Below are 14,732 nucleotides of genomic sequence, written 5' to 3' on the forward strand. Positions count from 1 at the left end.
AATCTTGGACCACTGGCTCCTAACGGCTCACCTGCCAGCCTGGCTGATTGCCCCTATCTCTGCCTGCCTGCCTAATCACCCCTAACTGCCCTCCCCTGCCCACCTGATCTCATCCCCAACTGCTCTCCCCTGCCAGTCTGGTTGCCCTCAACTGCCCTTCCTGGCCGGCCTGATCTCGTCCCCATCTGCCCTCACCTGGTGGCCTGATCTCTCCCCTAACTGCCCTCCCCTGCTGGTCTGGTTGCCCCCAACTTCCATCCCCTGGCAGCCTGATCTTGCCCACAACTGCAGTCTCCTGCAGGCCTGATCTTGCCCCCAACACAATTTGGTTCTGATTGGTCAGTTTCTATGCCAGTCAGCGTCAAAAGCTCCGCCTCCTAGGCAGCTATTGGATCCTCACACTTCACCCAGATTTGGTTCTGATTGGTCAGTTTCTATGCCAGTCAGCATCTGTGGGGCTGATCAGCAGCCCCAGTGGAGTCCTGAAGAGAAATGGAGGCGCAGCTGCTGGCCACACTGGGAGAGAAAGAGAGAGGCAAGTGCTGCTCAAAAGCTGCCACAGAGGCAACGTCCCTGCTTCTCTCTTCAGGCCTCTCCTCTCTCTGGCCCTGATTCACAGCCCCCTCAGCAGGTAGTGCTTGGGCACCATGCTTGTAGGGGAAGCAGTCAGCGCTGGGTTGCCATGGCAATCCAGCACTGACTTCCTGTCAGGTCAAGCTTGGAGCTTTGGTGGTAGCAGTCATTACTCCCTGCCTCTTTATTACAGATATTAGTAAAGTTAGGGGCATTTTTGATATATTTACTTATGTAGACATTTCTAACTATACCACTTAGCCATCATTTTTTCATTGTTTTTAATGATTTCAGAGAGAGAAAGGGAGAGGGAGAGGGAGATAGAAACATAATGAGAGAGAATCGACCCCAGGATTGAGCCTGAAACCTGGGCAAGTACCCTGACCAGGAAGCGAATCATGACCCCCTGGTTCATGGGTCGATGCTCAAACACTAAGCCATATTGACTGGGCTTAACCATCATTTTATTTTTTATTTTTTATTTCTTTAACTATTTTTTTTATTGATTTCAGAGAGGAAGGGAGAGGGAGAGAGAGATAGAAACATCAATGATGAGAGAGAATCATTGATTGGCTGACTCCTGCATGCCCCCTACTGGGGATCAAACCTGTAACCTGGGCATGTGCCCTTGACCAAAATAAAAACTAGGACCCTTCAGTCCACAGACCAATGATCTATCCACTGAGCCTAACCAGCTAGGGCTTAACCTTTTTAAACATTTATTTTTAATATTGGTATAACAATTCCTACATTGAAATCCTTAACACAAGTCGGCTCTCTTGGTAACTTCATATGTTCTTAATAATACTGTTTATATAACTCATCTGATTAAACATTTATTGTATATATGCTCACCTAATTTAGATTACTGGTATATTATTAAAAAAAATTCTGAGTTAATGGCATTTAAATTAATGCAAGTGTTCTATATTTCCTGTCCTACAGAAGACAATATGAGTTGAATTCCTCTCTTCTTTTACAGCCCTTCAAAAGTGTAAAAATCATTATGGGTTGCAAAAACACACACCATAGGCCCAAGTTGATCCATGGGCCCTAAATATAAATATAAGCAGCTGGTATATGAACACTTATAACACCAGGCTCATATGGATGTGTATAATAATTCAGATCTCATTACCACTTTTCCTCTATAACTAAAAAGTTTTTCCTATCTATATCTTGCCTATCCTACCTAATAAAAGGGTAATATGCAAATTGACTGCACCTTCGCTACGTCCAAGCCACGCCCACCAGCCCAAGCCATGCCTACCAGCCAATCAGGGCGAGTATGCAAAAAACCCAACCAAGATGGCTACAGCCACAGAGAGCAAGGTTTCCCAGGCAACAGAGGAAGCCAAGCTTTCCACATGCCCTTGCCAGGCCTAAGCCTCCACTCAAGCTACAAAGTTTCAATTATAGAAGGTAAACAAATTCAAACAGAATGGCGGCAGCCACGGAGCTGGAGAGACCAGTCCAGGGTTGCCCGCAGCAACGGAGAAAGCAAAGCTTTCTGCACACCCTGGCCGGGCCCAGGCCTCCACTTAAGGCTACAAAGTTTCAATTATAGAAGGTGAATTAACCCAAACAGAAATGGCTGCTGGCCATGGAGCATGCAGGAGGCTTGGCTCTGCTCCAGGCTACAAAGTTTCAATTGTAGAAGGTAAATAAATTCCAGATACCAGGGCCTCCACTTGGGTTGCCAGGGGGCGTGGCCAGCCTGCAAACCACCACAGGCACCTTGCTCAGGCCGCCCCATGCCCCAAGGGAACCCCCACCCTGATCCGGGACACCTTTCAGGACAAACCAGCTGGTCCCCACTCCTGCACCAGGCCTCTATCCTATCTAATAAAAGAGTAATATGCAGATTGACCATCACTCCAACACACAATATGGCTTCCCATGTGGTCAAAGGTCCTGCTACCATGTGGACACGAGATGGCCACCACAAGATGGCCAGCAGGGGAGGGTAGTTGGGAGGCACCCGGCCTGCAAGTGAGGGCAGTTGGAGCAGATCAACCCTGCAGTGGAGGGCAGTTAGGGGTGACTGGGCCGGCAAAGGTGGGAAGTTGGGGGCAAACAGACTGGCAGGGGAGCAGTTAGGCATCAATCAGGCTGGCATTGGAGTGGTTAGGGGGTGATCAGGCTGGCAGGCAGAAGCGCTTAGGGGAAATCAGGAAGGCAGGCAGGCGAGCAGTTGGGAGCCAGCAGTCCTGGATTGTGAGAGGGATGTCCAACTGCCCATTTAGGCCCAATCCCACTGGGTCCCAGATTGGAAAGGGTACAGGCTGGGCTGAGGGACACCCCCCACTCCATGCACAAATTTCATGCACTGGGCCTCTAGTCCTATATAATAAAGAGGTAATATGCAAATAGACCATCATGCCCTCACACAAGATGGCCGCCTCATGTGGTCACAAATGGGTGCCCCCATGTTGTCAGAAGATGGCCCCCTCATGTCTTCGCAAGATGGCTGCCCCCATATTGTCACAAGATGTCCACAACAAGATGGCTGGCAGGGCAGTTGTGGGAGATCAGGCCAGCAAGGGAGGGCAGTTGGGGCAACCAGGTCTGCAGGGGAGGGCAGTTGGGGGTGAGCGGGTCACCAGGAGAGGGCATTTGGCGGCAATCAGGCTGGAAGGGGAACAGTTAGGCATCAATCAGACTGGAAATGGAGTGGTTAGGGTGTAATCAGGCTGGCAGGCAGAAACAGTTAAGGGCAATCAGGCAGTCAGGTGAGCGGTTGGGAATCAGCAGTCCCAATTGTGATATGCATGTCTAACTGATTGGGCCTAAATCAGCAGTTGGACATCCCCCGAGGGATCCCAGATAAAGAGGGTGCAGGCTGGGCTGAGGGACACCACCAACCCCCAGTGCACGGATTTCTGTGCATCGGGCCTCGAGTATGATTATAAAATTAAAAATGCATCGCAGATATTAAATGCTAGAGATGGGCTGGAGCGCTATACAACTTATAGAATTATACAATTTTGTTCCTGGGAGAAATTGTAGAGATTATTTGATTTGAACCCCTTCTTTATTTTATATATAATTATAAACTCATAAATAAATATAATTTATAATTAACTTACAAATACTTGAGGAATAGCAGGCCTTCAAATGAATCCTTTTGTAATTCTTTCAAGTGTTTTTCGCTGAGAATTCTGAAAAATATAAGTTATTTCTTTCTGTTTTTAAATATATTTGCATTGACCTCAGAGAGGAGGGGAGAAAGAGAGAGAGATAGAAACATCAATGATGAGAGAGAATTATTGATCAGCGACCTCCTGCATGCCCCACACTGGGGATCTAGCCCACAACCCAGGCATGTGCTCTGACCAGGAATCAAACTGGTGATCTCCTGGTTCACAGGTCAACGCTCAACCACTGAACCACGCCGGCTGGGTTGTAAAGGTTATTTCTGAATCAAAATCCAAAATAACTACAACTATTTACTACACAGAAATATATATATGGGAAACCTGGGTAAATGTGCCATGAAAATACCCTAATTTTTATTTAAGGATGGTGATCTCTGCTCTTCTTTCATTCAAACCTTTCTTCTCCTGTCCTCCTTTGTATCCATCTGTCTCCAACACTCACACATCAAAACACACGCGCAGCGCACGCACACACACATACACACCTGTCGACTCTTCCCACCAAATCATATATTTAATGTCTACTCTCTAGATCACAAAGTCTGTTAGAACCCAACTCTGAGTGGTACTAACATTGGCAGACCTGCCATTTCCTCCTCTCCATGCATTTCTCTGATAATACAACCACATATTTATTTATTTTTTTAATATTTTTTTATTGATTTCTTACAGAGAGGAAGGGAGAGGGATAGAGAGCTAGAAACATCGATGAGAGAGAAACATCGACCAGCTGCCTCCTGCACACCCCCCACCGGGGATGTGCCCGCAACCAATGTACATGCCCTTGACCGGAATCGAACCCGGGACCCTTCAGTCCGCAGGCCGATGCTCTATCCCCTGAGCCAAACCGGTTTCGGCTACAACCACATATTTAATACAAAGCAACAATTGTGTGGTTTCACAAAAAATGCATCTCAGCATCAGGCTAGAGAAGCTTCCTGATGAGAAAACTGGAGAGGAGTCACCACGTATAAATTGATTACAGATCCAGGAAAATCTTTTATCCTTTGAAATGGGATAAAAAGAAAAAGTCATTTTCTACTAAATCCCCCTATACTTTTGCTGTGTGACTTAGAACTTGGTACATCTGCATGATCGATTGTACATCTCCTGCAACAGGTGACATGAAACTGTTTCTCAGGCAAAGCAAAGGGATCAAATTAGTAAGACACTCATACCTGTAATTTCTTACTTCAATTCTGGATTTTACCAACATGACTGAATCGCATGAATTGTCACATTTGTTTTTGCTTGGATTTCTGCTTCACTTTTTTTTTTTCTGCTTTGCTTTTTAATCAGCCATTCACCAGCAACTGTAAGAGGAGCTCACTAGCACTTAAGAATGAAAACAAAACCAAATAAGTCCCCTAATAACTGTGGGCAAAAGGGGCCACGTGCTAAACCTGACGAGTTCAGGGGAGGCCTGTCTGGCAGCCTTACAATCTCAGAGACTAAAAACCACAAAGTGTGGTCTGACATGAAAACTTTTTAAAAATATATTTTTATTGATTTCAGAGAGGAAGGGAGAGGGAGAGAGAGTGAAAACATCAAGGATGAGAGACCATCATTGATCAGTTGCCCAAACCTGGGCATGTGCCCTGACCGGGAATCAAACCCGGACCTTCAGTCCACAGGCCGGCCCTCTATCCACCCAGCCAAACTGGGGAGGCTGAAATTAAAACCTCTTAACCAAAAGCAATATCATACCTGACAAAGGTCAGTTTTTTTTTATGGGGAAGAACTGAGGCCTAACACACCGTGATACAGGGGTTCAGTGAGACAGACTTCAGACCTTGTGAACTCGTATATAAACGAATGATGACCTTGTAATGGTTGTGGTCTTCACTCCAGGCTCCAAGTCTTCCTCTGTATAATATTAGCAACACTAACTACCTATAGATTTTTGTGGGCACAAAATTCCTTCAACCCAGCATGTAAAGAGGACGCCTAAAGTGTCAATATAGTGTTTTGTTATTTGGGGAAAATTCCAATCAGAATAACATTAGAGCCCTGTCTGGTGTAGCTCTGTGACTTGTGTATCTTCCCATGCACCAAAAGGTTGTTGGTTTGATTCCTGGTCAGGGCACATGCCTGGGTTGCAGGCTTGATCCCTGGTAAGGGGCATGCGATCCATGTTTTGCTCTCATATCTATGTTTCTCTCTCTCTCCCTCTCCTTTCCCCTCTCTCAAATTAAAAAAAAAAATGTAAAAGAACAATAACAGAGTTTACTCAATCCCCAGGCTTCCATAGAAGGGGATTAGGCAAGACTTAGTTGGACCATAGGTCCCTTGGCCAGAGCTCCTGTAGGGAGGGAGCCTGCAGGGAATGCATCACACTTATAGGGATGGTGAGGCTGGGATCACCTATACCACCAGCGTGGAAGCTGCTTGATGAACAAAATTATCTCATCAGACAAGGGGACTCTATATTTCCATTACTCGCTGGTACCTGCTGAGCTAGCTGTCTGCTGAGCTACTGAAAGGGGACAGGAAATGAGTCTCCAGGACTATCCCATTTGTTTCTCCTCACGCCTGGATTCCCCTCACCTCACTGATCCCCATTCCCAGGCTGTGCCTTAAACACACTATATATTTGCTGGCTACCTGGTTAACACAGAGAAAAACACTTGTTTTCATTCTCAGTAAGGAACTTTGGGAGGCAACTTGGGCAGGCACCAAGAGAACAGCATCAGCAAGCTAATTAACCACATAGGAACTGAGGCCCTTTCAGTCTGCCTAGAACCCTCCCTAACCATTTTAGATAAGAATCCAAATTGTCCCCATTTACCCTTCATTCGTATTGAAAATCTCATCCTCATCAGCCAATCCTTGTCATGTAGCTTCTGTGCCATGTTTCGCTTGTATGTGGCATTGAGAGGTCTAAACGTATCCCTTAGCCAAAGGCTGCTTTCTCCAACTAAAGCCCTCCTAGAAAACAGATATGAATTCTGTATTTCCCCTGCTGTCTCCTGCCACAAAACGTGCTGGGCTGTTTCCCAGTCCCACTGCTCCACTGGGGGACGCTGTGCTATTGTCCTGTGTGCGGTTGGCACCATTCTGCATCTCATATTGCTAAGCCACCAGCATTTATCTGTGGTGATTTAGGTCAATTATTAAATCTTGTTCACTCAGAATTTCTTTTACTCACTCAGGCATTTAAGTCTCACTGATTTAATGTGATTTAGTAGTGAGTCTTTTTACAGGAGTGGAGGAACCAGTACATTCACTTGGAATCATGCGTCGAAGGATCTGTGTTGGACACAGAAGGAAGTAGACAGGTTTGGTGCTGGGCTGAGCTGGAGGGAGCCGAGGAGCACACACGTGACCCTCAGTGGGGGCCACAGAGCCTGAGGCAGGACCAGTGAATTGAGTAGTGGACCTCCCAGTACGTTTCCTGAAATAAAGTCCTGAGGAGGGAAGTCTTGGGCAGTTACTGCTCACACATTCTTCTTTACTCCATCTCTCCAGCAACTCCTTGATAGCTATCCAACAGTTGGGAGGGGTTTTTTATAAAGATGCTTGATTCTTTATTATTTTATTGATTTCAGAGAGAGGATGGAAAGGGGGAGAGAGAGAAAGAGAGAGAGGGAGAGAGAGAGAGAGAGAGAGACTGCCTACCACCTGCCCTCCTACTGGGATCGAATTCCAAACCAGCCATTTGCTCTCCTCACCTCCTGGTGCATGGGACAAAGTTTAAACAACTGAGCCACGCTGACCTGAAGTAACCACAAAGGATGGTCTGAAATTAAAACTTTTTAACTAAAAGCAGTTTATGGCAGGTAGTCATGTCCTAGGCTAGACTCTTTCCTGCCAAAAGTCAATCAATCTTTACCATAACTGAGCCTGCCTGTTGTCTTTTGCATCCACCATAACATATCCTGAGAAAGTCAGAATAACTTCCCTTGACAGTACAGCAGGACTCAAATCCACCTCTCATATTTCCTTATGTGCTTTTGGAATTCTTAAACCACCCCTAGAAAGTTTTTACTTCCAAAGCATATGCACATATACACATTTCCCTGATGGTGGCTGGGGTGGGGGTGGGGGTGGCGGGCTTCCTCTGGCTACCACCCGCCTTGGGCACACTCAGCCCCATACTCAGCACCACCTCAGCCAGGGCAATAGCCCACTTGCCACTGCTGTTGCCTAGGTGCCTGGAGCAAAGCATCCCTATCCGTGGGTCCAGCACCTGGGCACCTACCATGTGGGCACAGAGCTGGAGCTGGGAGCTGCTTGAAGGGTCTGCCCCTGCTGGCCCCTCAGATGGGAGTGCAGGCAAGGAAGAAGGGAGAGCTGAGTGGGGAGGTGCTGGGGCAGGCTGGAGGTGCAGGCCTGTGGAAATGGGTGCAGGGAGAAGGTCCATCGGAATTGCTGAGGCCCCACTCTGGATCGCCTTCAGCCTTTTCTTCCCTCTGGCTGTGTGACCAGAACCAGCAATGGGTGGCGCATGGTCACAGTCACGGGAGCTATGTCTCCAAGGAGCCTAGAAGAGAGTGAGCCCCTGAAGGGGCTGCTATGGGGAGCACAGTGGGATTGGGATAGGATGGGGTGTGTGGGGGGGGAGGCGGTCCTGTAGGGAGCCCAGGCACCTCTGTACTGTGGCATCTATCTCATCAGGGCCTCCCTCCATGTCTCCCTTTCCAGCTTGGAGAGGAAGGCAGGGGAGCCCCCAAAGGTGCCCCCCTCCTGCCCCTTTGATGCCAAAAGATCCAGAGGGTATTGCGGGGGAGGGGAGGGGACAACTTGTGCAACCCAAGCAGGCCAGGGCAGCAGTTAATCCACTCCATCCACAAACAGCACTGCCTCTGACTTAAAACCCTAAGCCAAAGTGCTATAGATTTTAGGACAAAACTCAGTACTAATCGGAATATCCTATTTACATTTGACTTTCTCCTCAAGCCCTTCTATAAGAGGCAAAGAACTGAATATTTACATGAGAGTTTATTTAAATCTTTGGAAGATAATTTTAACTGAAGGCTACATGAGCGAGATCAGTATCTGAAGCAAAATTGTAACCAAAATTTTCCTCCTCCTAAGCATCCTAGCAAGAAGTCATCTCTAAAATTTTAAACTTAAAGGTTCTGTCAGGTATTGCCTAAAATTAAAAACACAAACAAACAAACAAAAACCTGTATTGTAAGGCAGAAAAATTCTGCTCAGAGAGTTAATAGTTTAACAAGGGAAAGGCTTGATGTATCTGAAAAGATATTTTAAAACAAAAGAAAAAAAGAGAGGTCCCCACTACCCCCCAACACACCCCGGAAACAGACCTTCCTCCAGCTTATTTAAAGGCTCCTCAGCCTTCGGACTCCAAGACTCCTGCACTCAGGATGCCGCCGCCACCTCTAAAGCACAGAACTTCCGGCTTTGCTTCTGAAGTGGTGCAACCACAGTATCTTCATTTTCCCTTTCTTCAAGGTCAGAAGGATCCTAAGCTGTAAGGATTTTGTAGTAAAGGTCCTTCCTAGAGTCTCAATATACACTTCAAAATGTTTTGCTTTAGATATAAAAACTAAATTCCAGCAATCCCAGCTGTCAGTTGAAGTGTCCTGTAGCTTCCAAATCAAGTAAGACTTGCAGGTGAATTACTAGATATAAACTACTATTTTTATATGTACCATACAAATACTGTAGAAAATTATGAACACCATCACCCAAGTCTATGAAATTGCTATTAATGCTAGGTGGTGGGCCAATACTCAGATACTTCCACTTACAGGTCTCTCACGTCTCCTCACCACACCCCAGGTCTATTCTTGTCTCGAAAGTCTAGAATTTCAATGTTGAAAGGAGTCTAGGTAGTCAAAGAAAATCCACGAAGTTTACCTTGATGATTCTTTCTGACCAGTCATTGCAAACAAAGTAGTAAATTGCCAGTTCTTAGCATTGGGAGCTGTTTAGGGCAAGAGCCTCATGTTGAACTGCCCTATGTCTGATGCCAAGATGAACCAAAAGACAAAAGAGATAGACCTAAGAATATCACACATCTGACACAGAGACTTATTTTTAATACACCTGAAATTTATCGGTATTAATTACATAGAATGTTTGTGAATATTACATTGGATACAACGTTTTAAGCAATAAGTTCATAGTAAACTGTAAGTAAGTATTATTTTCTAAGCCACAGTACTTTACTGCATCATTTCCAGGGGCCCTCACTAATTGAAAAGTTTCATTGAACTCTGGTAGTGAAAGTGATGATGGAAACGACTTAGAAAGCCCTGCATATGCCAATTATAGGGTTATGGGTACCCACAGGAAGTAAATTGTTTTAGTCATCCCATCCTGTAGCTCCTGCTTGAGATAATAACCTGAAGAACAGAAAAAATGGACCTGCCACCAAGGTAGGATCTTAATTTACAGCACTCTCCTCCCCAAGTTACTAACCCGTTAGTGTGGGGTGCGGCTACAGTGTTTTGGACAGGTTCAAACCTCAGGTTAATGAGAGGGTACAGTCCTCTCGTGGCCACGTGCAAGTCGCAACTTGGAGTGCAGAGCCCTCCCAGCACAATTATAGCCAACAGCTGTAGTTGTAAGCTTGAACCTATGGTCTGAATATGCAGCCCCATATGTCTGAGTGATGTAGGCTTGATAGAGTTCAGGTGCATGTAGTGGAGTAGGATTGAAACCCACGAGAATGTTGTAAACATCTTGATCATGCCTTTACTCTGCCTCGTGGCATCTGCTATAAAATAAAGACACGGCTTGTGGGCGTTGGTGCTGTCTCTCAGGGAGCAGTGTCCCACCGAGACCCAGCTTTCATTCTCTTGTCTGCCTTTCCTAAGACTTTCACCACCCCCACTCAGGTTCACCCTTGGCCGTACCGGCGTGGCACACATTAGAAGATACCTCTGCATAAATTTTATAAGCAACCAAAACAAAGTTAATCTGCATCTAAGGTTCAAAGCTGCTTTCAGAATGCAAATCTTCAGTGTTAACTCTCTAAGTAACTTACACATTAATGTGGATTTCTCATATCACTAGCCCTTTCTTAAAGGTGTATTTCTATTTTTAATGATGTAGTACCACAAGTTCTCAAATTCAATATCATTTTGTTATGTTATAATGTTCACAGGAACTTAACTCTTGTCTTATTAATTAACCTATATGGTACAATTGGTTTTGATTTACATCATTTCACTTAAAAGTTGCAGAACATACCAGCACGGTTATGCGAGTACTTAGTGTATATGAATGTATTTATAAAATTCTAATAATAGAAATAAAGTCAAAGCATTTTCTTTGAGTTATTGGTGCATCTTCCTCTATCACTAGTTTATAAGCTCTTCAAGTGCTAGAAGGAACCATATCTTACCTTATCCCCAGAAGCAAACACAGTTCTTGGCATACGATAGGAAGTTGATGGTCTGTTGATTGAGTGAATCAATGAAATGAGCAAATATGAAAATGAAATTACTTTTTCCAACGGAAGCTGCCTGCTAACAGGGAGCACTGAAGACAAATTTTTACACGCTGACTGCTGCAGGGAAGGCTAGCCTGTACAGAGAATCCGTGACGCAGTTCTGGACAACAAGGAAGCTTCAGAAGCTCTCTGGCCCTGGGGAGTAGAGACAGTTGTCACCTTGGATAACCTGACCACACTTCTTGCTGGCAACCATTTTCCTTCATGCTACTGAAAAAAATATTCTCTCTCATGCCTTAGGTCAGTGATCCGCAAACCACGGCTCGCGAGCCACATGCGGCTCTTTGGCCCCTTGAGTGTGGCTCTTCCACAAAATACCACAGCCTGGGCGAGACTATTTTGAAGAAGTGGCGTTAGAAGAAGTTTAAGTTTAAAAAATTTGGCTCTCAAAAGAAATTTCAATCGTTGTATTGTTGATATTTGGCTCTGTAGACTAATGAGTTTGCCGACCTCTGCTCTAACCAGTGAGAAAACCAGCCAGGGCTATATTTCCTTCGTAAAACCTGAAAGATTCTGCATTCCAAAATTCATCTAGACCAGTGGTTCTCAACCTTATTTTTGGCCATGCCACACCTAAGCATCTCTAAAATCCTGATGACCCCCTGAGACATAAAATTCTTATACAAAAAGCGAACTCCTATTCACATGGAGGAAGCCTAAAAGCCCATTAACTTGGTCTAAACCAGCTTCCAGGGAACATGGCATCCATGAAAGAAAAAAGTAAAAGAATGAAAGGACAGTTGAAGTACTGAAGAAGAAATCACTAAAAAATTGTTTAAAAAATAATAATATGAAGTGATATGAAAAAATAGCAAATAAAGTTTCAAAACATAATAGAGTACTGAAAGGCATAAATATGTCACAATATATATTTATATACTGTATAAGAGGTCCCTAGACCATAAGAAATGCAAAAAAATTCACTGTTAATAACTCATTCTCAAATTGTCCCCCTTAAAATCAAATTGCCCCCCTGTGGGGTATGTGTCCCACGTTGGGAACCACTGATCTAGACCCAATGTTTTGGGTAAGGGACTGTAGACCTGCATTACGCTAATTAGATAAACACAACTAAACTTTTAGCTCATTTCTTCTATAGTTACCTATGAATTATACTTATGAGGTATAAGATATGATGTGTGTGGGCTTGAAAATAAAGCCTTAAGTGACCTTGTTTTTCTGTAACAGCTTCCTAACTATCTCATATCCTAAAGTCTCTACTTATTGTCTGTGTGATCTTGAGCAAGTTATCAAAGTCTTCTGAGCTTTAGTTTTCTCATTTATAAAATGAGAATAATAACTATTCAATATGCAAAACTATATAAGTTGCTGATAGTTTATTCCACAGGGTTGTTAGGATGATTTATATCTATATGTGTTAATATCTATAAGACAATTAGAGCAGTGCCGGCTTGCACATAGACAGTGCTACGTCTTTATTTTTAAAAATAAATAGAATGATTAGGTGGTCTTAGGTGAGTCACTTGTCCAGCTTGTCCCATTTCTTCTTCAAAATGATAGTTTCATACTACATGGTATATAATAGTTCTAACATAGGGTTCTATGCTTCTTTCTCCAGATTTATAATTTTAGTACAGTTCTTTTGATCTTGTACATATAGTCCTATATCAGCTAAGAGAAAGTATCAAGTAATTCTGGCCATGAAACGGGAGAGAATTGTCTCCCCAAGTGGTACAAGTCTTCTGTATATGGTTTCTTCCATGGACCAAAAGCTGCAGAAAAAGGTCTATACCTACTGCTACTGCTTTTAAACAAGTGCCAAATTCACCGCTATGTTGCAGGAGAGTGTCCCTCCGTGTTTCCTCCCTAACTGCAAGTTACTGTTCAATTGTCCCCAGTGAGAAGGCTCGTTGAACTCACCAGCATCCCAGGATTCATGGGCCAGGGATCCATGGGCAGGGGATCCAAGGGTAGCAGCAAGGATGAGGACGGAGAGAGCAGGTGCAGAGACCTTTATCACCCCAGTGTGCAGACAGCGCTGGCCTGAGGATCCTGGGCTCTTTGCTCCCTGATTCCCTGGACCCCGCTCTGCCCTTGTATTTATAAGAGGAGGATCAGGAAGTCACAGGGCAGAAGAATGCTATTCTTTGGCTATACAATCAGCAACATGATATTTCTAAAAAAGGGAACAAGCCTGGGAATGCAAGAGGAAGTTGTGGGGAAAATGATTTGCGGCTTTCCCGACTGCCCAATGGATATAGGCATGTGCCCTTACTGGGCATTGAACTGTGACCTCCTCATTCATAGATTGATGTCCAACCACTGAGCCACACTGGCCGAACCCATCTTAACATTTTGTTAGTGTACAGGTCTCTGACGTTAAGTACATCCACAGTGTTGTGCAGTGATCACTCCAGAACATTTCCATCTTGCAAAACTGAAACCCTACCCATTCCTGCTCTCCAGGCCCTGGCAACCACCACTCTACTTTCCAGTCCTGTGAATTTGACCACTGTGACACATATAAATGGGATCATAGGGTATTTGCCTTTTTTGTCTGACTTTTTTCACATAGCATAGTGTCCTCAAAGCTCGTATTTCAGCAAGTGGGGGCACTGAATAATATTCCAGTGTATATACCATATTTTGTTTATGCTGTCCTCCCTTGTTATCTTTGCTTCCACCTTTTGCTGTTGTGAAGAATGTTGCCATGAATATGGGGGTACAAATATCTCTTTGAGATCCTTGTATCTTTACATTTTTAAAGCATATGAATGTGCTGCTTATTTGAAAAAACAATAAATTAAAAGTCCAAAGAATAAAATACAAATCAATAGGAATGAAAGTTGTATTTTTTTTCTCCCACATCCTCTTCAAACCCACAAGGCAGCCCTTGAGCCTCCAAAGGATCATTTTACTTGGGGGTGAGGATGGAGTCTGGAAGGACAAAAAGGGTGTGTGTCTCCCCCACACCACACCCCTGTAGGGTAACAGCTGGGGACCCCAAGGGGCCTGCAGGGAGGGTCCAGTGCCGCATTGTCCTTGCCTGCCTGCTGCCCACGCCCTGCCACACCATTGGCCTGGACACATCCCTGTGCTGCCTGCTGCACTGCCCGTGACTTAAGGCCCAGGGAACCCGGGAATGCCTGGCCTTGCCCTGGAGCCCTGCAGCTGCTGGTTTTCTGAGTTAGAAACTCCTTTGCTTCCTCTGCTCCAAACAGCCCCAGGGTTGGAGGGAAAGAGGTTTGGAACAGAAACCAAGGCTTCCCACAATTGCTTCTGACAGTTTTACCTCCCACATGAGTCAAGGCTGATAGATATTCCACCTTTACCCAGTGCTCTTGTTATAACATCAATCACAAAGCATCAGGTCACCTTCTTAACACCTTTCAATGCATCTCACTGTAGAATTTATCCAAGTGTCTATTAGGCTTTCATAGTCTGGATGCCGGCTTCCTCTTCTACCCGGTCCACTCCCCTCTCCACCTCACCCCACTGAACATTTCAGTTCTCCAGCTAAAGAAGCGCCTTCTGCTCCTCCACTGCCCCGGGCGCTGTCCCACCCCAGCACCTTGGCACTTGCTGGGCACTAGGCCTGTCGTGCTTTCCATGGC

General features: G+C 45.0%; 1 long non-coding RNA gene across 1 annotated transcript; it reads right to left on the bottom strand.

Moving 5' to 3' along the window:
* Positions 1 to 9,029: 9,029 nt before the first annotated feature.
* On the bottom strand, positions 9,030 to 13,171 carry LOC129147328 (uncharacterized). Its single transcript, XR_008554697.1, has 3 exons — positions 13,039 to 13,171; positions 11,050 to 11,292; positions 9,030 to 9,663 (listed from the first exon to the last, which is right to left on the bottom strand). It is a non-coding gene; the product is annotated as an uncharacterized LOC129147328 (long non-coding RNA).
* Between the last annotated feature and the right edge of the window lie 1,561 nt (positions 13,172 to 14,732).

Source organism: Eptesicus fuscus, chromosome 20, assembly GCF_027574615.1.
Source record: "Eptesicus fuscus isolate TK198812 chromosome 20, DD_ASM_mEF_20220401, whole genome shotgun sequence".
Classification (NCBI taxonomy): domain Eukaryota; kingdom Metazoa; phylum Chordata; class Mammalia; order Chiroptera; family Vespertilionidae; genus Eptesicus; species Eptesicus fuscus.